Raw genomic sequence first — 27,417 nt, 5'->3', positions numbered from 1 at the left:
TGCTGCGCCCCCCCTGGGTCCGTCTCTGACACTCTCCGCAGCAGCCTGCCGAGGTCCCCCAGCTCCGTGTGCCCAAAACTAGTGGGCACTCCTGTCCTCGTCCACCCCGCCTTTGCGGCTCGTCGTCTCCGGGTCTCGCACCTGCCGGCCACCGCCACCCCAGCGCCGGACCCTCTCAATCTGCCCTGTGGGGACTGCAGCTCCACTGCGTGGGTCCTGGCCTCTCTTTCCTGGTGACATTCGACTCCAATTTTGTCTCCAGCTCAGACTGCTTCACTAAGACCCCACTGATGCCCCCACACGGCCATGAGACTGCCTGATAAACACGGCAGACTTCACATTTACAAGACAGAATTCCTTTTGGTCCCTCCCTCCAGGCCCATGCTGGCCTAGGAAGGGGCATCACTCCCCGCCCCAGCTCCACAGCAAATCACCCCCACGTTTATCCTCGACTCCTTTTTGTCCACCTCCACGTTCGATCTCCGGCCAAGTCCCATCCCTCACACCCCACACATCCTGCTCCAGGCACGCCTTCCCCTGTCACCTGCACCCTCCGCACCCAACCACCGCCAGGCCTCTGCCCCCACGCTGCGGTCGCCTGGCAGCTACCCCGCTGCCTCGCGGGCCTTAGTCCTTCTCCAGGGCAGCCCAAGTCCTCAAAGCCAGCCCTGTGCTCAGGCTGTCCCCCCGCCCACTGTGCCAGGCCACCGGAGACTTAACCTTCCTTGGTGAGTCACTTCACTTTTTCAGGTTAGCAAAGAACTTGCGTTCTGCTTAGCACAGTAACCGAAGTGTTTAGGAGAACACCAACTCCCTCTCCCTTTCACTCCACTGCCGAGCCCAGCCCTCACCCACGATCCTGACTCACCACCACCAAGCCCCACTGCTGCCCAGCTCGTTGTGTGGCCTGGAACATCCTGCTCCGTAGTCCTGGCTCCCTTGTTCGCTCCTCCTTTTCCAGATCAAACACTCCCTAACCTTGGCTACCTTCCCTCCCCACATTAAGCTCCAATAGTCTGTTTCTTTCCTGACATTTGGCCCAGCCCTGTCACTCTGGGACAGTGTCTGGCTCTGCTGCCCAGGCTAGAATGCAGTGGGTTCACTGCAACCTCAAATTCCTGGGTTCAAGTGATCCTTCTGCCTCAGCCTCCTAAGAAGCTGGGATTACAGGTGCATGCCATCACACCTGGCTAATATTTTTTTTATTTTTTGTAGGGGATGGGGGTGGGCTCTTGCTATGATGTTCAGGCTGTTCTTGAACTCCTGACCTCAAGCAATCCTCCTGCCTTGGCCTCCCAAAGTGCTGAGATTTCAGGCATAAGCCACTGAGCCCTGCCTGTTTCTTAAGAACTATATTCATCATCACTCAGAGGTGAACCCTATTCAACTTCTCATGATATTCAGATGGTTACAGGCAATTGAACTCAAAGAATAGTGCTGTTAGGATTATGTCAGCAGGATGAATGGATAAACAAAATGTGGTATATCCACACAACAGAGTATTATTCAGCCCTAAAAAGGAAAGAAATTCTGACACACGCTACAACATGGATGAACCCTGAAGACACTGTGCTAAGTGAAATAAGCCAGTCACAAAAGGACAAATACTTAAATGAGAGTCAAACTCACAGAGACACAAAGAAGAACTGTGGTTGCCAGGAGCAGGAGGAGGGAGAGTGGAAAACTGCTGCCTAATGGGGATGAGCAGCAGTTTGGAAGATGAAAAAGCTCTAGAGGTGGATGGTGGTGACATCTGTACAACAATGTGACTGTACTTAATGCCAATGAACTGTACACATAAAATGTATATTTTATGTTACCTATATTTTGCCATAATAAAAATAAACAAACAAATAAATAATGCATGCCAGGCTTAATCATTTTCATTGAGTACTTTTACAACCCAAGAAATTGAAGGGAAAATGGTCAAGCTCGTCAGACTAACAAGAATATTGGAATTTCTTTTTTTTTTTTTTTTTTTGAGACAGAATCTCGCTCTGTTGCCCAGCTAGAGTGAGTGCCGTGGTGTCAGCCTAGGTCACAGCAACCTCAAACTCCTGGGCTTAAGCGACCCTCCTGCCTCAGCCTCCTGAGTAGCTGGGACTACAGGCATGTGCCACCATGCCTGGCTAATTTTTTTCTATATATATATTTTTAGCTGTCCAGATAATTTCTTTCTATTTTTAGTATAGATGGGGTTCTAGCTCTTGCTCAGGCTGGTCTCGAACTCCTGACCTCAAGCGATCCTCCCGCCTCAGCCTCCCAGAGTGTTATGATTACAGGCGTGAGGCACTGTGCCCAAACCAAATATTGGAATTTCTGAGTTTTGTTCAAGACCCTCTTCTATTTAAGAAATAAAGCCCAATACATTGTATAAGTTGTAAAGAGAAGAAGAAAACCAGGTCAAGAAGCTGGCAACATGTAGGCAATAGCATGTCTTAAGAGAGAAAAAGAACAATGTATAACACAGTTTAAAGATTCAAATGTTTCTGTACATAGGTACACAGAAAAATGAATTTCACAAATCCGTGTAATCCTGGAACTTAAACTATTCATATAGCTAAGCATGGACTTTAAGAAATATTTGTTCCAGGCCAGGTGTGGTGGCTCATGCCTGTAATCCTAGCACTCTGGGAGGCTGAGGTGGGAGGATCACTTGAGCTCAAGAGTTGGAGACCAGCCTGAGCAAGAGTGAGACCCCATCTCTACTAAAAATAGAAAAAATAAGCCAAGTGTCCTGGTGTAAGCCTGTAGTCCCAGCTTCCTGGGAGGCTGAGGCAGGAGATTTCTTAAGCCCAGGAGTTTGAGGTTGCTGTGAGCTAGGCTGATGCTACAGCACTCTAGCCTGGGTGACAGAGCAAGACTCTGTCTCATAAAAAAAAAATCATCATTTTCTGCTATGGTAATTTTGCTTAAATATACTCTATTATTATTACTATCCAGCTTGCATCATAGTCTCAACTAGCCAAAGGGTAATATATCTATTGAACTGTACCTTGCTGGACAAAAGATATATAATTACCATATTTACAAATATGTCATGGAACTCAGGCGGTGATGCGGGCACTGGGCAGTGATGGTTTGCTGCTGCAAATACAGATGGAGCTTTGCTGGCTCTTCCTCCAGCCAATCACCTCCTGCTGTGTAGCCTGGTTAGTGACAGGCCACATTCCAGTACCAGTCCATGGCCCAGGGGATGGAGACTGCAGTTGTAGCTCAAATGTTACACATTATATGTTTGTATCAAAATATCACATGTATCCCATAAATATGTGCAACTGCTTATTATATATCCATAATAATTAAAAATAAAAACTAATAAGCAAACAAAAAGATAATTATTTAGAGTAAATATAAAATCTTTTGGTTTGAAAACCTTTTGGGATCAAATATTAATACATAAAAATGCTAGATAAAGTATATCATACTTTAAAAATGCATAGCTGAGCTTTTAGGAAATCTTCAGACGCTTAGAACAGAGAAGAAACTGAAAAAAGCAATGAGGGCCTTGGGTGGGGGGCTGCTAGACTGAGATTGGCTTTAGTGTCTGTTTGGGATGGGACAAGAGCTGGTGTCCACGTGACAGAGAGAGTACGGAACTGAATCTGAGTTTTCTTCAGGGTTAGGCCAGAAGTGAAAGGGTGAGATGAAAAACAAAAGCACACTCACTAGCTCAGGCAGGCAAGGAATCTTCCCTGACTCTGCCTGCTCTCTCAGCAGAATGGGATAAACATTCCCCTTTGAAAATTAATTATGGGCTGGTACCACAAGTAGGCTTGGGATTCAAATTTAAATAACCATGTGGACAATGAACCCCCAAGTTAGGAAATTAGCAAAAATAAAGGTGGCTCTAGAAAGGAGTATCACTGAGATGCCCAGAAGAAGCAAACGCAGATCACTCTGGAAGGACATATCCTCACCCAACACACACAATCCCCACACGCACCGCTGCTTCAAAAATAAACGTAAGACCACAAAACACTCAAGGAAACAAGCCACCAGGAGTGAATCAGCCAGACTATACTTTAGTCCTTCAAGATTTCAATAAAAGAACAACTCGATAGGCTGGGTGTGCTGGTTCACACCTGTAATGCCAGCAATTTCAGAGGCTGAGGCAGGAGGGTCGCTTGAGGCCGGGAGTTTGAGACCAGCCTGGGCAACACAGCAAGACCTTGTTCTACAAAAAATAAAAAAAAATAGCTAGGCACAGTGGTGCACACTTGTAGACTCGCACCTGTAGACCCAGCTACTGGGGAGCCTGAGGCAGGAGGACTGCTCGAGACCAGAAGTTTGGGGATGCAGTGAGCTACGATAGTGGCACCACACTTCAGCTTGGGAGACAAAGACCTTGTCTCAAAACAAAGCAAAACACACAAAAAAGAACAACCTGATAAAGTATCTTCAATATGATCAATACCATAAAAAAGGAAGTGAATCCTAAAAAAAAAAGAATAGGATGTCTCGAAAGAATTAATAGATTTCTATTAATAGAATCTAGAATATCTACAAATAAAAATTACAGTAATTAAAATTACTCAATGGATATGTTAGAAAGCAAAGTGGGCAAGACTGAAGAGAGAAGTAGTGAATTAGAATAGAAACTGGAGGAAATTACCAGGTACCAGTATAGAGAGTTCAAGATAGAACATATGATAGAGAACTTAAGAGATGGGGAGGATTGAAGGAAAGGGTCTAAAAGGCATTTTGGAATTAAAAAAAGAAATAGGAGAATGGGGGTAGAGAGACAACATTAAAAGAATTAATGGGTGAAAATTTTATAGAATGAAAATTAAAGGATTGTTAGAATAAAAAATAACATTGAATCATGTGAATAAATAAGAATCCATACATAAATACGTAATTGTGAAACTGCAGACCAAAGACAAAGGCTGTAAAAGCAATTAAAAAAAAAAAAGGAAAAATTCCCCACAAAGAAACTCGGTGTCTAGACTCCAAAGGTCAGAAGCAATGGGGTCCTATATGCACAGGCTGGGGGATGGGGGGCATGAAAACAACCTAATGTACCATTTGATGTACAAAAACTACCCTTAAAGCCAAGGTGGACTTCTGCTTCCAGGACGATGGATAAGTAGTTTTCCCTGTTTCACTCATTAAGTACAACTAAAAACCCTAGATACTATATATGTGTGTGTGTTTATATATTATAGAGAGTTGAAGACAGAACATGTGAAAGAGAGCGTAAGAGATGTGGCGGATTGCACATATACATAAAAAGATGACGCTGCATGGGAGAGAGAAAAAGGCAGACGGGCCAGGGACTTCACAGCCTGAGGGATGCTATGGTGGTGAGTTCCCTGGGTTTTCCTTTTGCCTCATATATCTCAGACTTGAAGGAGAACAAGCTGGTAACCAAGAAATGCCAATGGGTACAGATGAAAAAAGTCCCAACAAAAGCCTGCTCTCTCTAGAAGCTACAGGACCAGGAAAGGGGCAGCTGAACAAGAGAGAAAACTCTTACACAATAACCACTCTCCTCTACCCAAGCATCACAGCAAAAACTATGGCCCACACCAGTAAAGGCCAAATGGGGAGCCTTAACTTCCACCCTGGCAAGGCTAACAAGGCACACCAACACCCCCACAGAGGGGGTGTCAGAGAAGACCAAGTAGGGTGCTGGGGCTTTCTGCTGACTGGGTAGTGAGCTCTTCTGCCCCTGCTACTGTGTCAGGGGAGACCACGGGGAAGGGCACTAGAACGTGTTCATCCCCACCCAGCAGTAACAAGAATCCCTCTCACCTGTCAGTGGAGGCCGAGTGAGGAATCTGGACTTCTACCCCCACCTGCTGGTGATGAGGTAGTACCCAAGAAAGGAAGCCAATTAAAAGAGCTAAAAAAGATCCAAGTCTTGTAATGTAATACAAAAATGTCCAGGTTTCAGTTGAAAATCCCTTATTATACCAAGAACTAGGAAGATCTCAAAATGAAAGAAAAAAGATAATCAATAGATTCCAACATCAAGTTGACAGAAATGTTAGAATTACCTGACAAAGATTTTTCCTCACAGTTGATCAAGAGAAAATAATTATAGCTACTTATGTGTAGTGTAATAGCAGCTGTAGCAGCAGCAAGAGTAGGAGTAATTGTAATATTTCAATTTTAAATTTTTTACAAAAAATTATGTGGTTCCAACCTGGTCTCCAAAGTCCTCTGGGAATTTCCACAAAACCACAGGATCTGTAAATAATTGACACACACCCTTAAACAGAGGCAAAAGAACACATTTAAAGCAACAGTCCTGGTTAAATACTCTTAAAATTGTCAAAGCTACTTTAATTATAATTTTTAAATTTCTCTTGAGACATTTACAGTTGATGAGGTTCACTTCTTTTCCTTGATTGAGTTAAATATGTTGAACTTTTAAGGGTTTTAATGACCTTTGGAATACAACAAATGAAATTAGTAACTTAGGCCATCAAAAACCATTACTGTATTTCTTTTAGCAACTCACTTTTTTATTTACATGTCATAAAGATTCTGAACTTTGAATTTTCAATTTTAACTATGCTTACAAAAATATTGGTTTTAATTTGAAAAGAAAATTTTAAATGTGGTAAACATGTAATCACATACATTATAGCCCTCAGGGACTAGTCTAAAATATACAGCTTAAATTTCCATTTAAAATCCCCAATAAAAATTTACAAAAATTGTAATAATGTTTGCTTCATATTGGCTTTAAGAGTCCTAGACTTTGCAGTAATAGGTGAGTTGGCAGGCAGGTATAAGGCAGCTTATTTAAAATACAGTTGGTATTTGCAGGACAGTTCAGAGAAATTTTTCTAATATAGCTAGTAATTTGGTAATTTATATAAATCAATATTGCTTTATAAATATTCACATCAGCTTTTTGTTTTCTTTATTTCTCACAATACTTCTCTTCTGTTTAGCATAAGAAAGTGAAGTTTTAGTTGTAATAATCACTAATAAATATGTTGGTCATACACTTATTTTTTAATTTTGTCAAAAACTTCTGAATACTTTAAATGTCTCTTAAAAGGATAGTGTTTAATAATAGATTATTACTTCTGACAAAAACCTTTGAAAGCCCAAGATAAAATATGAACAACAAGTACAACCTATATGACAGGGTTCGAACTCCACTCCAAGGAAAAGGCCCTGGTGGACCAAAGATCCACACTCCAGGTACTCAACCAATGGAAATCTACAGTTTATTTCTACTACTCCATATTGCTTTTTAAGAAATATTATTTAAGGATGTATAATTTCAAAAGTTTTAATTCCAAACTTTAATAAATGTCTAGCAACATTTTTAGCATGAGCTAGTTCCTCCTGTGTTTTTATTTAACAGAATATTTTTCAAATATTTTAACTTAAAAAAAAGCATGCTTTCTAGAATTAAACTTTTTACTTATTAAGGAGTAAAAAGTTCCCATATAAGTTAACATAAATAAATCATTTAAAACATCTTATATGAAAATAATGTATTACAAACTTATAAAGGTAATATTAAATGATTATGTCCTCATGTAAAACAAAATGTTTCCATTTCTAAAATAAATTTGAAATGCATTATTCATCACCATAAAATACTCAAACATTAATGTCCTGTGGATAACTATGTTCCCAGTTGGAAAAAATATACATATGTGGCAATTTTAGCAAAATGGTAGATGCTAAGATCTAAATCTCATAAGACAAAAGTATATGATGGAATCTCCATCAAATAGGAAACAAAAGTTACTACCTTGATAAATTACTACAATAACTAATAGCCACGTAAACAAATCATAATGCAGAAATGTTACATAATGTTCTCATAAACAATGGAATTAAGAGGTTTCACTGTGAATATTTCAAACAACCCTTCTAAACAACTCAACTTTGTAGTTCTCATTTGAGAAAATGTTTGTGACAAGTTTCTTACACGTTGCTGTGCAGCCCTTACCGTCTGCCTGTACTGTTTGCAGCATTTACCTAAGTGTGTTTTCCTGTCTCCTTTTTCCTCATCTCTTACTCCACCAGTTTTTTCTGTACACTCTGCTTTTCCACACAGGGAAAACAAGTAAATGCATGAAAATAGCATCTACTGGTTTCATCACGAAGTGGAAAATATCCTTTTCTTCTCATTAAATGAATTTTATCCTTCAGCACTCAAAACTTTATTATAATCATGTGCATCCATATTTTGAGATGGATTAACTTGGTTCCTGCCTATGTGATTAGATTTAGAGTACATCTGATGCATCTTTGTGGCAACTTTTCAGAAGTACTGCAAAGGAAGAAACAAAAGAGCTCTGAAAAAAATAATCCGATTCTACAACTTTATGCACAAAGACCGAATTTTCTGTTCCCTGAGGATTACTTTCCAGATACTCAATCTGATCTGGCAATATTAGGTCAATTTTATGCTGATTTTATGAGTGAAAGGATGAGAACCGCTGGTGGGAATAATCGCTGCCAGTGATGACTGATACACACTGCGTTTCCTTCTTGCTAACGTCTACTAGTAATTCAAAAGAGACTCCATATCTTAATTTAAAAAAAAACTTTGCCGCCAACAATCTAGAAACCAAGTAACGATAAAAATATATAACTTCATTTTGACATAAATATAATTTCTTATTTTAATAAGAAATGTTACAGTGTAGTAAAAAAAATACAAATTTTTATTAAATTAGTAAATTTGGAAGGTGAATATTTAAAGTATGATTTGTGTGCCACCATCACAAAGATTCCAAATCCATTAAGGGTTTTTTAAAATGTAAAGTAAGATAAATTCAGCAGTATATTCTTTTCTTTCCCAATCAGATATTTCACATTTTCTGGCCCTTAATTAAAAACAAAAGTTAAAATTACTTAGAATACTAATGTGATTCTACTTCACTATAAAATTATGCAGGAAGAAGTTTGTAATTTTCATAAGTGAATAATATTTATTTAATTCTGTAGAATTCAATGATGAAATATACAATATCTTTAAAATCACACATTTGTAAAATTGCAAATCAGAGACTACTTTTGAAAAGGTAGAATGTATCCTATTAGTGTTTTGCATGATTATAGCTTTCTGTACTTGATTTACCTACATTGTAGAATCAGAACTTTAGTGTGAGGAAATTAAAGTCAAAACAATGAGGAGTTTGTCTTAGCCATACAGCTAGCTAATGTCAGAGCCTGGAGCTTTCTTAATTGAGATGTAAAGAATACTTACTTTAAATAATTTCCAATAATTCATACATTTTTGTGGCACATTTAACTTAAGTTCAATTCATTTCATTGAAAAAGCTATGCGGTACTAAAGAAACGGGAAAAGTCCCTGCCGGGCACTGACCTACGACACCCATGGAGGAAACCTAGTTGTTCAAAGCTTTGTCTCAGGCACGGTTATCAGGTAGAAACACTTCAACTCAACTTGAAGAGTCACTGGCTTAATAATGTCAAAAAACACGACTAATGAAGGAATGAGGTCTTCCGAACATAAATGAGCAGAAATCATTAAAGAAAATGTGTGATTTTTGTTCTTTCACCTGTAGGGATACAATGGTGAACAAAGCAGAGTCCTTACCACTCATAGAAAAGAGGAGCATCAAAACATATAATACAGTAAAATTTTATGGCACTAGCTGCATAGGATGCTGCAGGAGCACATAAAAAGGAAATCTAACCTAATTTAGAGAGCCACTACAGGACTTCAGAAGGAAAGGACAGGAAAATTGACACTCAGGTTAGATAAGAAAATGATGATTTGTGCCATACAGTGGGCAAGGGAAAATGCTACTGAGTGGAGAACCAATATGCGTGAAGTCTTGGAGGTTACAAGAAAACAGAACACATTTTAGAAACTGAAAAAAAATCTAATATATCTAGAATGTAGATTGGGAGGGAGACAACGTCAAGAGATGAAGCCGGATTGGCAAGGAAAGCCACTGAAGCAGACATGGCACAAACCAGGTGAGGAAGAACCACCAGAAAGGTATGGTGAATGCAGCTGGAGTGTGTGTTGTCACGAAGTCAAGGGAACAGAGTGCATCTAAAAGAAATCCTCAAAAATGCTGCAAACATTGAAAAGTGACAACTGAAGAACTGCAACTGTATTTAAAGACATACAGCCACAGTCAGATGGGCTTCAATTAAAAGGCAGGAAGAAGGATGCAGATTTAAGATTATGGAAAGAGTGTGAGGAAAGAGAGACTGTATGGAGGCAATTTATTTAAGAAAGGCTATAAAAGGCAGAAGAAAGTAAAGGTGGGTAGAAAGGTTAAGTGTGACAGATTTGTTGTGTTTTAATTTCAGACGGGCACAGACTTGCACATGTTTAAAGGCTGACAGGAAGTGATGAGCTAGCAGAGCACCAGAGAAAGAAAGAGCCTAAGATCCCTGAGAACACAGCCAGGGCTGGAATCCTGGTCAGGACGGTGAGACGAGCCTTAGACAGAAGCTGGAGGACGTGTGCCATTGTTACAGGAAAAACAGAAGAGAAAGCCATAAATCTAAGTAAATCTGTTGTGGTACAAAAATAAGAGTTTTGTGTAAAAGTTGCTCATTTTTTTTGTTTAGTAGGAAGCTCTCTGCCAGGAGAGGTTGTTGGAGGTTTCAAAAGGAGGTGTGAGCAGCTGTCTCAGGAAAGCTGAGTATGCGATTTAGGTACGGGTCCAACCTGGCATTTAACTGCAACAGCCTGGACAGAAAAGATAACTGGTGGATTCAGTCAGGGTTAAGGTTTCCATCAGCCATGTGTGATGGAAAGAAAATTTGAATAGAATAGTTATAGATATGAATTACTTATCTAAACCTAATCAAGTAATTTTTTTCCATAAAATCTATTAATATTATGTTATACCAAAACATGCAAATACATTTTAAAACAGCTATTTTCAGTTGAAGATATACTACATATATATGAAGACTGTAGGATTGAGAAATAAGATGAAATAAATAAATGGAAGCATAAGTAGAATTATGAAATTAGGCAGCTTAAGTTCTGGTCTTCTACCTATGAGTAACACAATGCTTTCCGTCTGTGATCAGACGCAGGTATTGAAAAATAGCGAATCAATTTCCTTCTCCACTTCTCTAAGTTGATTTTAAAAGAACAGTGTCTCATCTGCTTATCCAAGTATCCTATGTAACTATCATTTTCTACATGTGCTAGTATATGAAAAAGCCTGAAAAGCACGAAGTTTAATAACTACAGTTAAAATTATAATTTTTATTACATCTGCAAAGTAGTTTTCAAACCCACTAATCATTGTAATTTTATATTCAGCCTGATTGCAAAAAAGGATTTCAGGAAGTATCTCAATCATTTAGGGCCACAAATGACCTTGGCGAAACCAGAAAGCCAGAGAACCAACACCATGCCATTTTTCCTTGCATGTACCCCAGCAAAACACAGATTTACAGCATTGATGGAAAAATATCACTCATTCTGACAAAGCAGTAATAAAAAAAACACAATATTACAGACTGCACGACATTACAAACGTTAAGACTACAAGCAATAGTGAAAACAAAAACAAATTCATTGCTGAAAAATCTTAAATTCAGACTAAAAATAATCTTGATAAAACATAATCAGATGTGTGTACAAATTATTTTAAAGCTAACATGTAGATGAGAATATAGAATTTTAGTATCTTTTTAAAGGTCTAGTTCAGCAGTTCTCAAACTTTAGCATGCAACAGAAATGTCTACACATCCACACTGTTGAGTCCTACTCACAGAACTTCTGAGGCTGGTCTGAGAAAATGCATTTCTAACATGTTCCCAGGTGATACTGACACTACTCGTCTAAGCACCAGACTTTGAGAGCTAATAGCACAGATCATGTCTCTCTCACAACGATTACCATTATGTGTCACATGTTAAGGAATTTAATACTTCCTGATTGTAAATATTCTTTCTAATATGGCAATAAATAATTAAAAATTCTCTTTATTACATATTTTTTTATTTGACAATAGGTAGATCTTCACAGGGCCAAGAAGAAACACCACCCAGAGCAATTACAGCAGGAAATATTTTTAGGAAGAAAAACACTACCAAAATGTTTTTAAAACCCTTTCTGTGCTAGTAAGTCTACTAATAGGATAATTCTACTTCCATATCCCAAAGAAAAGAATTTTATTTCAAAATTGAGTGTTTTATGACACTGGACCTATATAATTGATGGAGAACTTTAGTTATGTGAACATAAAGATATACTGGCTATTCATTTCCTCTATGTACGCCACATACAGACACATTGACAGTCCATATCTAAACAAGACAGACATCTGTCTGTACCTTTCCATGTCAGATACGTGAGGAAATATTTTTTGCTGTGGTTTCTTAGAATGCTTTGCTTTGTAGAATTTAAGCAATTAAGTTCCAATTTGAACAACAGAAGGGTAAATGCACAGTAGGTGTATCTGTGAATGTAAAAAAATTTAAGGCTTTTGTTTATTTTGTATTTTCACAAAAAGTTTCATTATATATGGATAGAATCTTAGAATTTTCTGAATGAGAAAGGACCTTAAAGGTACTTTTTACCACTCGGACTTAGGAAAGTTATATTTCATCCTGCGGTTCTGGAGCTAGTAACTATCGAAGCCAAGACTGGAATCCAGGTATCCCGGCTTCTAGCAGGACATCCTCTCTGAAACACGCCGCTGCACGTACAGCATCACACAAGCAAACCCAGTTTGCTCTGGTTGGTTACCTTTGACTTTAATGGTCATTCACTGGACACTAGTTTAAAGTACATTCACACTTAATTATCTACAAGAAGATATTTTCAGCAAAACAAGTATTTAAATTTTTTTTTGTAAAACAATGGCCTAAATCTTACAGACTTCCTCTGAACAATACTTGGAAATCTGTATGTGAAGAAACCTTGTAAAGAATATTAATAGTATTCAAATTAATATCCTCTCAATCTGGAATTAAAATAATTCTTCATATAATCATGTTAAGTTTGACTTACATGCACAAAAACCTTATAGAAATGAAAATATTATTTCAAGATCTTTTACTTTATAACCAGTTGCAAAAATAGAGATCACACTTCTATTTGTTGCTTTATATGATGTACACATTTAAAAGCAAGCAAATTTGGAAATTTGTCCATTTGTTCACCATCCTAAAAATGTACATAAGCAGTGATAGAAATAAAATCTAATGTAATGATCCCATTGTGATTATCTTCATTCTAAAGAGTCATCTGGAAAATCAAACTGCTTCTACTACTGTAAAATAATTTTGGTGCTTTTGAAATGCAAACCATAGAAACAACTTAATGGATAATTCTAGTCGTTCTAAATATTTCTCCCCAGAATAACCTAAAATTAGCATCACAACTCAAAATAAGGAAGCTCTTTTTGCTCATAGATTAGCAAATTCTAACTAAGGTAATGAAAATGAAACTTCTAAGAATCTCATATAATCCATACCGTGTTAGATATATCATTTTACTACTTCCACTCCTTTTAAATAAGACCTATTAAAATAAAATGAAAACTCTCATCAATCACCTGATAGAGTAATTCCAAACTTAACCAAACAGGGCTAATGGGTGAGAATTGAATTGAAAACACCTTGACAAAGAAAGCAATTTCTTTTCTTGGCACTCCTCTGAAGCTGTGGGTGATCATGGTAATCGAACCATCAACAGTGAGGGGCCATCTGTCCCAAGGGCCCTTCATGAGAGTTAAAAAAAAAAATCAACAACAAAAAAGGGAAAGAAATGCTGTCCCACAGATGTTCAATTTTGATTAATCTATGACAAGGAACTTCCAACTGAGAATCAATGTTTTGATGTTTTTCAGATATCAATCATAAAAAGCCAACACTAAGTTTTTATAAGAACACAGGGGAAAAAGAAGTTAATAGGTTGCCTGCAGAAAGACGATCTGTCATACAAAACCTGATACACCTTTTAGTCAGCTAAGATGTGCATCCTATCCTAAAGCAATAGCTTTTATTATGATTCCCTTAACGAGGAAGGAAGACAAGAGGCCATGTTTTAATTTAGCATGAGACAGTGTTTTTTAATAATTCTTCCTACAAGTATGTGATTAAACAAAAAGACAACATGTATTTTTATTCACAATATCCCTTATATTTAACTCTTTGAACTAAAACATTTTAAAGAAACACAGCCTTAGCGTGAAACTTCAGAAATGTAAAATTAACTGACCCTCTCATAAAAGTTTCATTTTATTCGTAACATTTAATTTTCATATTACACCAAAAAATAATTCTGTGTAGAAATGCAAACTTAGTGAAGGCTTTTCCCATTTGACATAAAGATAGTTTGAAGTGCAACAGACTCCTGGCACTCCTAGATATAACACACAGTTTCAATAATTTGGAAATAAGCTAAAATTTATGAGTAGAATCATACCTACTATTAAAATGACTCAAAGTTTACTAAGATGAAAATATTTGTAAGCTACATTAAGAATTACTAAAAATATTTTAAAATGAAAATACAATAAAACAAAATATTAAAGAACCAAATTAAGCCATGTGTCACATTTCTTTCAGAATACATCCAAGTTAGGATCAAATTAAATGTAGAATATACTTAAGACACAACAAATAAATTCACTAAGAAATTTACTGTAAATGCAATAACTACTTATCTTTTTATCTACAAAGCCTAGGAATTGATTTTGTAATCCCAGAGAGATCTCATATCAGGCACAGGACAGAGGCAAATATAAATATCCTTTGGAAGAAGAAATACTCAACTCAGGTCTTGCCAAACATAAATTTGCAATTCAAAATTACTATAGAAAATCTAAACACCTGTGATTATAACCCATCAGAAACAGAATTAAAATATTTTGTTTTGCTCCTGCCTCAAAGGCTTTTGATATTAAAGTTATCTGAAACAACATATATAATAAAAATATCTAAAACGTTTAAAAAAGAAAATAAGGATTCCAAGTATGAGCAAACAATAAGAGATTTTTAAAGACAGATTTTGAAAACTAGAACTTCAAAAATATAATTTTTGAAATTAAAAGCTCAATGGATAGAATAAATAGCAAATCTTATAAAATTGAGAAGAGAAATAGTGAAATAAATCAGACACAAAAGATAGTAAACAGAATGAGGCACAAGGATAAAAACAGTGAGAAACCTAAAGGAGGTTAAGAAAAATGGGGACCAAAATAACAACACAGATCTATTTAGAGTTCTAAAAAATCAGACCAAAGAGAATGGAGTGTGTGTAATGGGGGAGGGAAGAAAATAATATTAGAAGAAATAAAGACTGATTTTTCCAAAACTGGCAAACAACATAAGCTTCAGATTCAGAAAGCACAACAAGCCCAAGCTAGAGCTCAAGAAAGACATTTGAGGCCTGATAACGAAGTTGCAAAGCACAAAATGATGTCGATAACTTTAAAAGTATCCTACAGAGAAAAGAGATAACTAGAAAAATAGACACGTTATTACACTGATAGCAGACTTCTCAATAGCAGCAATGGAAGCCAGAAGACAGTGGAATAATATATTCAAAACCTTTAAGAAAGTATCCTTGTCATTTAAAACTGTGTAAACAGAAATGTAGGCAAAATAAAGATATTTTCAGAAAGACAAAAACTAAAACATGCACCAAGAACAGATTCTCACTAAAGGAGTGTCTAAAGATTGTAACAGCAGGAAAAAAGAATAATTCTCCCTAAGGAAAGTGTAAAATGCAAGAAATCATATATTTCATGTATGCAGACCAATATATACAACAATGTTTATTGAAGCACTGTTTGCAATTGACAAAGTTTTAGAAATAACCTTAAATGTCCATCAATATGAAAATGGTTATATTATTATTATTCTATGACATACTATACAGCCCTGAAAAAGATTACAGTCTTGAAAAAATTACATTTGCTCATATGAAAAAAAATGTACAAAATACAGTATTAAATGAAAAAAGGAGACTAGATGAAGCCAGAAAGATAAGAGGAAACAAGGAGAACATAAAGAACCTTAAGAGTCATAAAGAAGAACTTGCCTTGAACTCTGGGAAAGGAAGCCACAGAACAGTTTGAGCAGAGAGGTAACATGGTCTCACATATTTCAACAGGATCACTCTGGCTTCTGTGTTGAGCATAAACTGAAAAGTGACAAAATAATGAGCCCAGGTATGAGGCTACTGAATAATTCAAATAATATTTTAAATGAACATCCTGGGAAAAGAACTTTCACCTTATAGATACTAGGACTAGAATTCAGACATATATTGACAATCTGTGGTGAAATAGCAGGGAAGACAGCAAATAATATAAGATTTATAAGATGATCCACCCTCCTGAGACAGAATTCATCTCAAGAGCAACAGAGGCCTATGAGTCAGAGGGAAACTCTCCCAGTGGATTACAGCGGGTGTTTATGAACCTGATCTAACTCAGGGACCTTGTCAGCAAGCGGGCACTGTGGAAAGTGTTTCATAGAATGACTAATGAGCTTTAGGTCTGCAGAACTTCAACACAGACCATGAGAAGCCGCCTCCGTACTCCGCAGGGACTGGACTCACAGTGCGGGCTGTGAAGGATCAAGTGGCGCTGAAAGTACAAAGGGCCGGCAACACCATCACGAATGGCAGCCCAGGTGACAAGAGCAGTAGCAGTGACACAGGGTGCACTTCAAACAGTGCTCGAAGGTGATGGCACGCGTCCCTGCCAGCACCAGCCAGCGTCACCAGCATCATCCTGGTGGAGCACCAAGCAAGGTCTGGAGAGACGACTGCGTCAGTCATACGGAGACGACTGCAGGGACAGGCATGAGGCACAGCAGCTGAGGGAGACGAGCGATTCCTCCACCTGTGAGATGCCCCTGGGGGACCACGGACATAGGAACCAAAGTGAACACCTCAAACTGGACTAAGACCCAGAAGGCGCTCAGATAAAGGTCATCAAGCTGCAACATCTGAGTCTGAATTTCAATGTGTCATCTCCACCCTCAAGTTAGTGATGCCTACGGACTTGTGGGCAACACTTTTAAAATATCTATGATAAAATTAAGAAACTTGTTAATGACAAAGTACAATGATAAGCAAAACAAGCATAACCCAGGTATTATATTTCAGGTCTCTCTTGCTATACTATGAAAGAAGTAGAGATGTGAACAAATATTTCACTCTGTTACTAATTAAGCATTTTTTTAATTCTAAAATCTTCCCTGATAGCATCTTCCTTAACTAATAATGAGTTTATACCATTAACCTTTGAGGTCAATATTATGATTGGTAAATATAACACTGATATTGGCAAAAAGAATCATTTCCTTGTAGGGACAGAAAGCTGTTAGTCTGAACATGCTTACCAATTATTAACTCCTAAAGTAATTTTCACTCATTTTTCTTAAAACACATAATATCAAGTTATTGGGAATTATATTAGAAAGACCTTGCTAGGTATTGAGAATAGAAAACAGTGATCTGGTTTTGAGGCCAACTAGACTGAATTCTACTTCTATAATACACAGACTGCAAGAGCAAACACAATTTCACACGGATTATTTGTCACGTGAGTTTACCTATGAAAATAACCACGTACTGGAGATTATAGGCTAGAGGGGTCACAAGAGGCCTTGTTCCCTCTCCCTGCGTGTCCGGCTCCTTCACATTACACCAAACTGGGTGTATCCATTTACACTCCGCACACACACTACCACGAACCTCCCAAGTTTCCCTCCTGCAGTGTCCAATAAATCTAATGGTTCAAAGTTCTTCCCAGTAGGATGGTCTGAGTGCAGTGGTATTTACAACTAATTGATCACAACCAGTTACAGATTCCTTTGTCCCTTCTCCACTCCCATGGCCTCACTTGACCAGTCTTAAAAAGTTCTTCCCAGTAGAACAGACACTGGAGACTCGGAGGGGCAGGGGGGTGGAAGGTGGGAGGTGGGAGAGGGGTGGGAGATGAGAAATTACCTAATGGGTACTAAGTACACTCACTGGGTGAAGGTGACATAAAAAGCCCAGACTTCACCACTATACAATATGTCCATGTAACAAATCTGCACACGTACCCCACAAATCAATAAAAATTTTTAAAAAATAAATAAAAATTCTTCCCCATGTCCAACTAAATCTCTCACAAGAGAACTTAACTCTTTTCTCTCTTGTTGAAAAGCTGGAACATCACCACATGTAATTTAAAACAAACCCAAAAGCTGTTACTGAAACTCTATTTCCCGTATCTCACAAATTATTTCCTCTACATAAATGTGGTGGTTCTCAACCCTTTCTGTTCATTAAATTGCCTAAGGAACATCATTTAAAAAAGAAAAAGGTGGCCTCTTTACCCTATCCCATACCATACTAAATGTCTGCAATTAATTTTTGTTTAAAACTCCCCAGGTGATTCTAATGTGTAGCGTTGGTTGGGAACAACTACCTCAATCTTTCTGGAAAAAAAAAAAAAAATTTCAGCCTTTTTTCAAGCTTCAGGTGTTTCAAACTAGACTCAAAACTACAACATAATACATAATTCCACATGTAAAACATTAGTGTTTTTTATAGATGTTCATAAGCATAAAGCAAAATTTCGTATCTTAAGCCAAATTTTTCCAATGACTTCATTACACCATTCCCTTAGTGTCTAAACTGATCATACCCTTCTCACTCTACTAATGAAACCCAGGCACCAAAGCTGAAAATCTCAGAATCAGCCTTAACACACCTTCTTCATCCTCTACATCTAATCGGCTGCTAATCATGTTAGTTCTTCCTTTGAAACGTAGTTCTCATCCATTCCTCTTCTGTCATATTCTAACCCTACTCTAAATTCTTACTAACTAGTCTGGCTGACACTTAGCTCTTCTCATCCCACTGCCACTAAATTAATTCCTTAAAATAGTGTTGTCCTTTGTCTTGCTTTTTAGAAACAGGGTCTCGCTCTGTTGCCCAGGCTGAAGTGCACTGGCACAATCATAGCTAACTAGAGCCTTGAACTCCTGGGCTCAAGCCATCCTCCTGCCTTGGCCTCCCAGGGTGCTGAGATTATAGGTATGAGCCACCCCACACCCAGCCTAAAATAATGTTATTATGCCCCTGTTCAAAGAAAAATATTCAGTGGCTTCTCACTGCTTACACTGAGAAAACCCAATTCCTCAATCTATGTTGGTATTTAATACCTCAAGTAGAATATTCAAATTTTAACACAATAAATAACTCTACATATTAAGACCAGTCAATGTAGCAAACTTGGCACTTCTGACCCAATTCCATCCTACCTAAAATTTATTTCCCTCTACATTCCAATATAAATTTTCTATTCAATCCAGGCATCCAGTCTTTCACGTACATAAAATGACAAATTCCAAGGATTTACTCATACTTCAATACATGCTGTACCCCCTTCCTCAAATACTATGTTCACTTTTATCTGTATCTCCAAATTCTTTGCACTATTCTGGACCACTGCTGTGAGGCCTTCCCAAAACACTGCAACCTCACGGACGGTCTCGCTTCCAGGCAATACATATCATCTAAGCCAGTTATTTTGAAATATGTTATACTGCCTTACACTTCTACTTAACTATTTTATATTTCCTCACTTAAATAAAGATCCTGAAGGCAGAAATCATGTTTTTTATTTTTTCTGTATACTTCATAAAAGCAGTCTTTTCAATTTTTTTCATGGAATTTATTTTTCATTCCTTCCAGCCAATGGAAATATATAATGCATATAAAATTCTTCCCTATCATATCACTTTTTTCAGAGTAAATCTCATGACATTAATATACTTATATCAACGTGCTTAGTTTAAGTAGCTAGCCTACTTTAATATAAGTCTGATCAATTCTGATTTAAAGGCAATATAATGAATCAAATACTTGTTGATATCAAAGAGAGTCAAGTGTTCCACCCTTATATGTTTTCACTAAAGATAACAAGCAAATGAACAGGGTAAAGCCATCACTAATTAAGAAAGCACCACGCTTCAAGAAATAAATGGTCAATTAAACAGTAATTACATAGAATAAATAGTAATTATGCAGAATTGTCCTTGGACATTGGCTGCTGATGTGTTTTAGTTAGCCTCCATAATGTTGAACACAAGTTCTCAAACTTTTTGGTGTCAGGAATTATTTTTACTCTTAAATATCACTGAGGTCATCAAAGAACTACTGTTTAGGTGAGTTACTGCAAATGATGTTTACTGTCCCAAGTACACACTTCATCGGTCATTGGAGCAATAACTTCATCCCAAAGCCTATAGAAAAGTCCACCACCTACTTGTGAAAGTGGGAGTAAAAAAGGCTAATAACATATCAGGATTATCATGAAAATAGTTCTGACCTCACAGAACCCCCGAAGGACTCCAGAGGATCCCCACAGCCCCCCAGACTCCATGTGGAGAAGCACAGGCATAACACAAAGAATTTAGAAAACAGCATAAAATCATGTTTAAATGTCGCATAAGCTTTTAAAAAATTAAGATCTTCTTTAAAACCTATGAAAAAGTCAAGGTATAATTATTTATTTGTTACATAAATATATTCCCTCTTTATAGGTAGAAGGGAGAAAAAGATTTCAAGGTGAAATGCCTTTAGAGCACACAGGTGTACCCACACATATAGATGCAGGTGGTGTAAATCAGTGCAGTGAGCCTGCAGGAAACAACACAAGGATGCAGTAAAAAAGAGACCCCAGACCCCTTCTCAAGAAGGCAGCATCATCCAGCTCCAGCCACGTGGAAAGTGGGCCCAGTGTTGACAGACACTGTGATTTTTCAAGAAAAGCTAGAATTTTTATGAAAAAAAAATCACCTAATTTTATGTTGGGAAAAATAATTAAACATTTCATGAATACCATGTGAGCCTACATACACACATTGCCTAGAACAGCGCCTGACACTTCGGAAGCCTTACGTCATTAACTATCATCATATTCAGTACTGTCAGGCAAAAGGGGGAAAATGCTAAGACAAAGATGCAGACAGTTGGCCATGGTGAATGGAGATAATGCATGAGGCAAAATGACTGGCTGTTATTTTTTCTTTATCTTCACATAAATCTACCTCATTCCACCCCCAGGACCTTCCTAAGTCTGGTCACTTGTTTTACACCATCCTTGCGTACTTCTGTCTTAAGGAATGATTCCTTATCAAATTTTCATCAACTATTTATTAGCTGAAAACTTAGAGCGCTGCACAGTAGCTCACCGCCCACTCCGACCTAACGTGTACATTTCACGTGTTTCACCTCTTGTCTCTTTCCTTCAGCTCACTGCCACCTTCTACTTTCTACCCTTTTTCTTCGCCCTTACCTCTTTATCACTGGATAGCCAGCACAATCTCTAGCCTCTGTTTCTCCCCCTCTTTCTCCTTTTCTGTTTTTCAGAGTAAAAGTGAAACGAGGCAACCACGGGAACAAGCGCCTCATACTACCAAAGGGAGTCAGAGCAAGAGGAGAGTCATTACACGATGACACCACAGCATCCTGCACCTTAGAACAGCCGCAAACAATACAACACAAGCAGCTGCTCATCCACATCTACACGTGGTTACTCTCAGGAATAAGTTACATACACTAACACAGCCAAGCAAAGAGCCCAAGTGCAGAAAACCTTAATTATTGTTCAAGACTGATATCTGATTGACAGGAGAAAGAGAAGCAATTGGTCCAGATCGATAGGTCCAAGCCAGCAGGTGACACAGGGATTAGCACCTTAACTTCCATCAGTTCTAAATGGATTATAACTAAATTCTCAGTATTGATAACATTAATATCAATATAAGATCAGACAGAAATCTCCAAATTCTTTTTACACTAGAACTACAACCATCTCCTACCTGGACTTGTATACTATTTCATAACAACACTGACCACCTGAAGACCTGTATGTACTAACAGAATAGGCACCAAAATGCCACAGACCAAATAGGAGTCTTAATATGTACCAGAGACGTGCTCTACCCAACTTTTCTATTTCTGCAGAGATACACGATCATATTAAATAAGGAAACTGGGGAAAAATGAATAAAAAGGATCCAGATTTTATTCTCGTATAATGAAATAAATATTCATACCTTGACAAAAGTCCGTAATGCAGCTTTTTAATTAGGGAAAAAGAGCAAAAGACAAACATTACATATCTATTGTTTCCTGCATTTATAGTGTGGTCTGCAACATATACTTTCCAAATTAAGAAGTTTAAATATATGTTTAAGTACTGTAAGTCAAAAGACACAGTTGGAAATACATGTGTATTATCAGAACTCAAGTATCCATCGCTGACAGTCATCTGCTTGACCTGTTTTCACAAACACAACACACAGACCTCGATGAGTGTTTCTCCTCCTGCTCTTCTACCTTACCCAACACTTTTCCCCTCTTACTGGCTTATTTTGCGGTCAGAGGTTAAACTGTTAACCCTTCACCTTCCAGGAAAGTTTTTTTTCCTCTCTTTATAAAAGGTTTTTCACAGTGTGCAGCAGTGGGATTAGCTCCTCTCTTGGAGAACAAAAGCTGTGTCTTTGTCTTCCTTGTTTGTGCCTGGAGCCCTACATCAGAGGAAGCTGCTCCTACTCAACACGCACAATGATGAGACTGTGAGGAAATGAAAGCCTGGCCTCTCGGTGTCTAGACTCTCACCCAACCAGCTAGCCAGAGAAAATCCTGTCAAGCACTCAGCTGAAAATTAACTAAGGTATCCTGTTGAGAACCTGATGAAGATGTTATGTGACCACACGGTAAAACTTTCCATTGTTGCACATAAAGATAAGAGAAAAACCTTTAGAACTCAATGCTTTAACAATCTTGGTCACCAATTCACACATGGGTCAGTAAATGTATTTTACTAACATACAACCCCTTCCTCTATACGCTCTCTTAAAATAATACACAGGCTTATTTATGACATTCTAATCTCCTGCACTTAAAAATCTAACTAAAGGATACATTCAAAAATATTACAATAGACCATTTTTTATTTGCAGTTTTTATATTAGATATTTCTCGTTAGAAAGTTTACTATTGTGTTTATCGCTGAAGGAACTGGTCAAAATGCAGAAGTCAAAAGAAAACTGTCATATCTTTTCACATCCCTTAATATTTATATATTTTACAAGTTTTTAATATTGAACAAAAGACAAATAGTAAACCAAAAGCAGATATTCAATTAAAGCTTTAAAACAGAAGTAAAGTCATACATAAAACAAATCATACTTATAAAAACTATTTGTAAATTTTTTTAACCTATAAAATGTTAAACACATTAAACAAATTTAAATTTGGTCATATGATGTCAGTAGAAAAACAATTCCCTTAAGTATGTTAAGTTATGGGTGAGTTCATGAATATTTACAATGATTGTGGGGAGGACTACAGTTTTTAAAATATAACCTTATAATTCACATCCATGGAAACAACTAATGCTGAAAATTATTAAGTGAAAACTTATTATATATGATTATAATCATATTAAATAAGCTCATAGTGAAATCTGAAACGAAATGCACAAAAATAGATATTTTTATGTTATTGGTATAAAAAGAATCTTTTTCCTTTTTTCAAAATTGTCCATAATATTTAACAAGAATAATGTAAAAAATAAACTGTGCAGAATAATCAGAATAGTTCAAAAGGCTACAATGGATAGGAATTCATGAGAGGTAAGAGTGCAACCACTGACTATAGTATTCAGAATTCAAGAATAAATCATGGGTTACATAGTTCATACAGTAATATAAATTGATTCCCCAAATTTTAGGAGAAATATAAACATGCCCTTTTTTAACCTATAATGATGATTAGCCTGACAACTTCAATAGGTCATGACCAACAAACTTCACAAAAGAAATAAATTTATTCTTATGAGGAAAAAAAAAATCAATGCTTATACATAGCAGATGTCTGATTTGGAGAAGTATGTGCTATTCTTTTAAGAGTCACATGAAAATTGGCCGGGCGCAGTGGCTCACACTTGTAATCCTAGCCCTCTGGGAGGCCGAGGCAGGTGGATTGCTCGAGGTCAGGAGTTCGAGACCAGTCTGAGCAAGACCCCGTCTCTACTAGAAATAGAAATAAATTATCTGGACAACTAAAAAAAAAGTATATATAGAAAAAATTAGCTGGGCATGTTGGCACACGCCTGTAGTCCCAGCTACTCGGGAGGCTGAGGCAGTAGGATCACTTAAGCCCAGGAGTTTGAGGTTGCTGTGAGCTAGGCTGATGCCACGGCACTCACTCTAGCCCGGGCAACAAAGTGAGACTCTGTCTCAAAAAAAAAAAAAAAGAGTCACATGAAAATCTAAGCCTGGCAAAGAACACCATTTAAATTGAGGACTTTGGAACAAAATGCATAAGCAATGACTGGCAGGAAATGTTAAATATTTCATTCCTACTTCTGTAGAAAAAAAATGTATACAAAATTAAAAGGAACATTTGATAAAACAGAAAAATATAAGAAAATAAATTTAGTTAAATCTATATATGTATAATAGTTAACAGAATGGTACAAAACCTAAGATTAAATAGATCTATCATGCCTATCATTAAATATCTTTTCTGTCCATGAATTATGCCTAAGTAAAATGATGGAAAAGAGACAACCAATTAACCATGACTCTTAAAAATCAATATTGTATGTATGTTCAAGACATGAAGGAAACATTTACCAATGGTAATTTCTAGAATATGGGATTAGGCATGATTTATATTTTCTTGTATATGCATGTCTTTATTTTCCAAATTTCCATCAGTAAGTATGCATATATACTCATAAATATACTATATATTAATACATCCATCAGCATTAGACTACTATCATAGTTAATAGAAAAATTAATTATTTTATAGAGTAACTTAACTTTGGAAACAAGAATGCTTTATAACAAAACATTCTTATTTGAAAGTACTTCTGTATAGTCACTTCCTCCAACAAACCAAAAATCAAGAATTTCAATGCTTCCTTTAAAAATTTAAATTTGATCTGGCTTATGATAAAATATATTAACTTTCCAACTTCTAAAAATTTAAGAAAGCTTAATGTTAGAAATAAATCATTCTGAGAATAAATGAAGCACAAGGGAAGAAAAGGAAGAAGAAAATATGGGAGAAACATAACGGAAGGCTACAAAAGAGAATGCTATGGCATGATGGAGGCCAGTCAAGGTTTTTCCTGTAAGAACTAATTTTTAGCTAATACGTGACACTTTTATGAAGCTTGTTCACAGTTTTAAGTGCTTTTCTACTACAAATGTAACTGGCCATTTTTGGCCAGCTGAGCTAGAATTAGCACAAAGAGTAACTCCATTCCCACCATTCTTCCCTGCTGTCTCTTTTTAAATCCATTGATACGTACAGCAGCTTAAGTTTAGAAATTAGATAAGTAAGGGTTTGCATCAGAGGTGAAGGATGAAAAACAAAAGGAAGAACAAAAAACAAGTTTGGGCCAATAACGTGTCCAAGCTGCTTGGACTGGGGTGAGCTCCTAAAATCATACAAGATGCCGATTCAGTACAGGCATGAGTGGCCAAATGACCGTTGATCTACTTAAATGTTTTTTCCCTTTTCCCTCAGCACTTGGTCATAAAGTTAAAGATGACATTTTCCAATCTCCCTTATACCTAAGTAGTATCACTGTGTGACTAAGTTCTTAGCAAGGAAAGTAACGTATCAAATTTTCCCCTACCTTGCCTAAGAAATTTCTTCCCTTAAGTATTTCTCTTGCCTGTCCTGTGGCTTAAACTTGGACACAGTTAGTGACCCAGCTTTGAATGCAGATGAAAATAACAGTCTAAGGGCTGGGTATAGTGGCTCACATCTAGCACTTTGGGAGGCCAAGACAGGAAGAGTGGTTGAGGCCAGGAGTTCGAGATGAGCCTGAGCATGCATGAGACCTCATCTCTACAAAAAACAGAAAAATTACCCGGGCGTGGTAGCACGCACCTGTAGTCCCAGCTACTCAGGAGGCTGAGGCACGAGGATCACTTGAGCCCAGGAGTTTGAGGTTGCAGTGAGCTATGATGATGCCACTGCACTTTAGCCTGGGCAACAGAGCAAGACCCTGTCTCAAAAAAAAAAAAAAAAAAAAATAAGTACTGACAGTTAAATAGGAATATTCCAATAACTTTTTAAATAATTTCTGCACTTTATCCATTTAAGATTTAGCGATAAAACAGAAAATTGAGAAAACATTACATAAACACTCAATTCAACGTAAAATTTTACTTTTACTCTTACTTACAGATAGCATTACTTTTAGGGCACAAAAAGTTGTAACTTGTTAGACACTAAAATATTAGTTATCATACTACTTAAGTCCTTCTTCAAAAGAAGAAAGGTTACTGGTTTTTGCATGGGTGAGTTTAGCTTTTAAAAAAAATCTTTAGAATTTTGTGCCAATTAGCCATATAGAATGTATTAATCGCAACCTAGAGAAACCAAAATTGCTTACTTTAATCATTTATTATATTTCAAATTTTACTAAGCTGGATAAACTTAAAATACACATGAAGATGTTTCTAAAAACTAGTGATTTAAACAGTAACAGCAGAAAGACAGTAATAAAAGCATGGCAGGAATAGAAGATACAAACTGGAATGACTAGTTCATGAACAGTAGGAACCGGTGAAGGGAGGAAGGAGGGAGTAAACCACTCACAAGTCTTTATGAAAAGGTAACAACCTCTCTTACTCGTGCATAGATTGAATGTTATATAAGGCAGACTGATCTATCTTTCAAGATCACTTTAGCATGAATTTAAAGTTATGGAAAATCCACATTTTCCAAATGAATTTAGCCTATTTTACCAACAACATCAGGTGAGCATTATTCCACACACCTTAGGTAATGCTATGATTATTTTCAAGATTAATTCATAACAAATACACTACAGAATAGATTTAAACTGGAACTGAAAAAATAATATATCCATTTGAGTACCCATTCTGCAAAGAGGACTTCATTGGGCCTGGAAAGAATGCAAATGGACAAACTTTACTCCATGTAGGACAACACAAAATAACTTCTTTAATCAGAGAATGTTCCCTGCAACTTAGGATCACTCTCTGCCCGTGGACATACCTGACAACAGCAGCAGTTCAAATAGGCCAGAGGTGCAGCAGGCAGGGCTGGTGGAGCCAGAAATGTGGGTGACTTCCTACCTAAAATTAGCTGTGCCCATTTCACCACAGCTGGGTGGGGCTCCTCTATTTTAAGGTGTACAGCTCTAAACTGCTTAAAAGAAGATAATTGCTGGCTGGTTTCTGGAGATAAGAGTGTCAGTAAACTTTCCACCAAGGCTTTAGGATAGCCCACTAGTCTCCACAAAACCCCACACTTAACCATCATGCTATCCAGGATCTGAGTGCACTACAAGGAAGGTCCTACACTGGAGATATCCATGAAGATGCACCATGCAAAGAAATATTAGAAGAATAAGCAAGGAGACATTCTTCATTCTTGTCTGCTACCCATGCCCACACACACAC

At 37.2% G+C, this 27,417-nt stretch overlaps 1 long non-coding RNA gene across 3 annotated transcripts in view; it reads right to left on the bottom strand.

Annotated features, from left to right (window-relative positions):
• LOC123626360 overlaps nt 1-27,417 on the bottom strand; it is a 32,586-nt gene that overhangs the window by 2,592 nt on the left and 2,577 nt on the right. For 2 of the 3 annotated variants that reach the window (XR_006730828.1, XR_006730827.1), the window contains exon 3: nt 6,152-6,195. This is a non-coding gene — a long non-coding RNA (uncharacterized LOC123626360). Of the gene's footprint in view, nt 1-6,151; nt 6,196-25,873; nt 25,916-27,417 lie in introns of those variants that run through there. The other variant, XR_006730829.1, reaches the window with a different exon arrangement.

This window comes from Lemur catta, chromosome 22, assembly GCF_020740605.2.
Source record: "Lemur catta isolate mLemCat1 chromosome 22, mLemCat1.pri, whole genome shotgun sequence".
Lineage (NCBI taxonomy): Eukaryota > Metazoa > Chordata > Mammalia > Primates > Lemuridae > Lemur > Lemur catta.
Note: the sequence above shows the minus strand (reverse complement) of the source record. Positions and strands in the feature narration are given on the sequence as shown.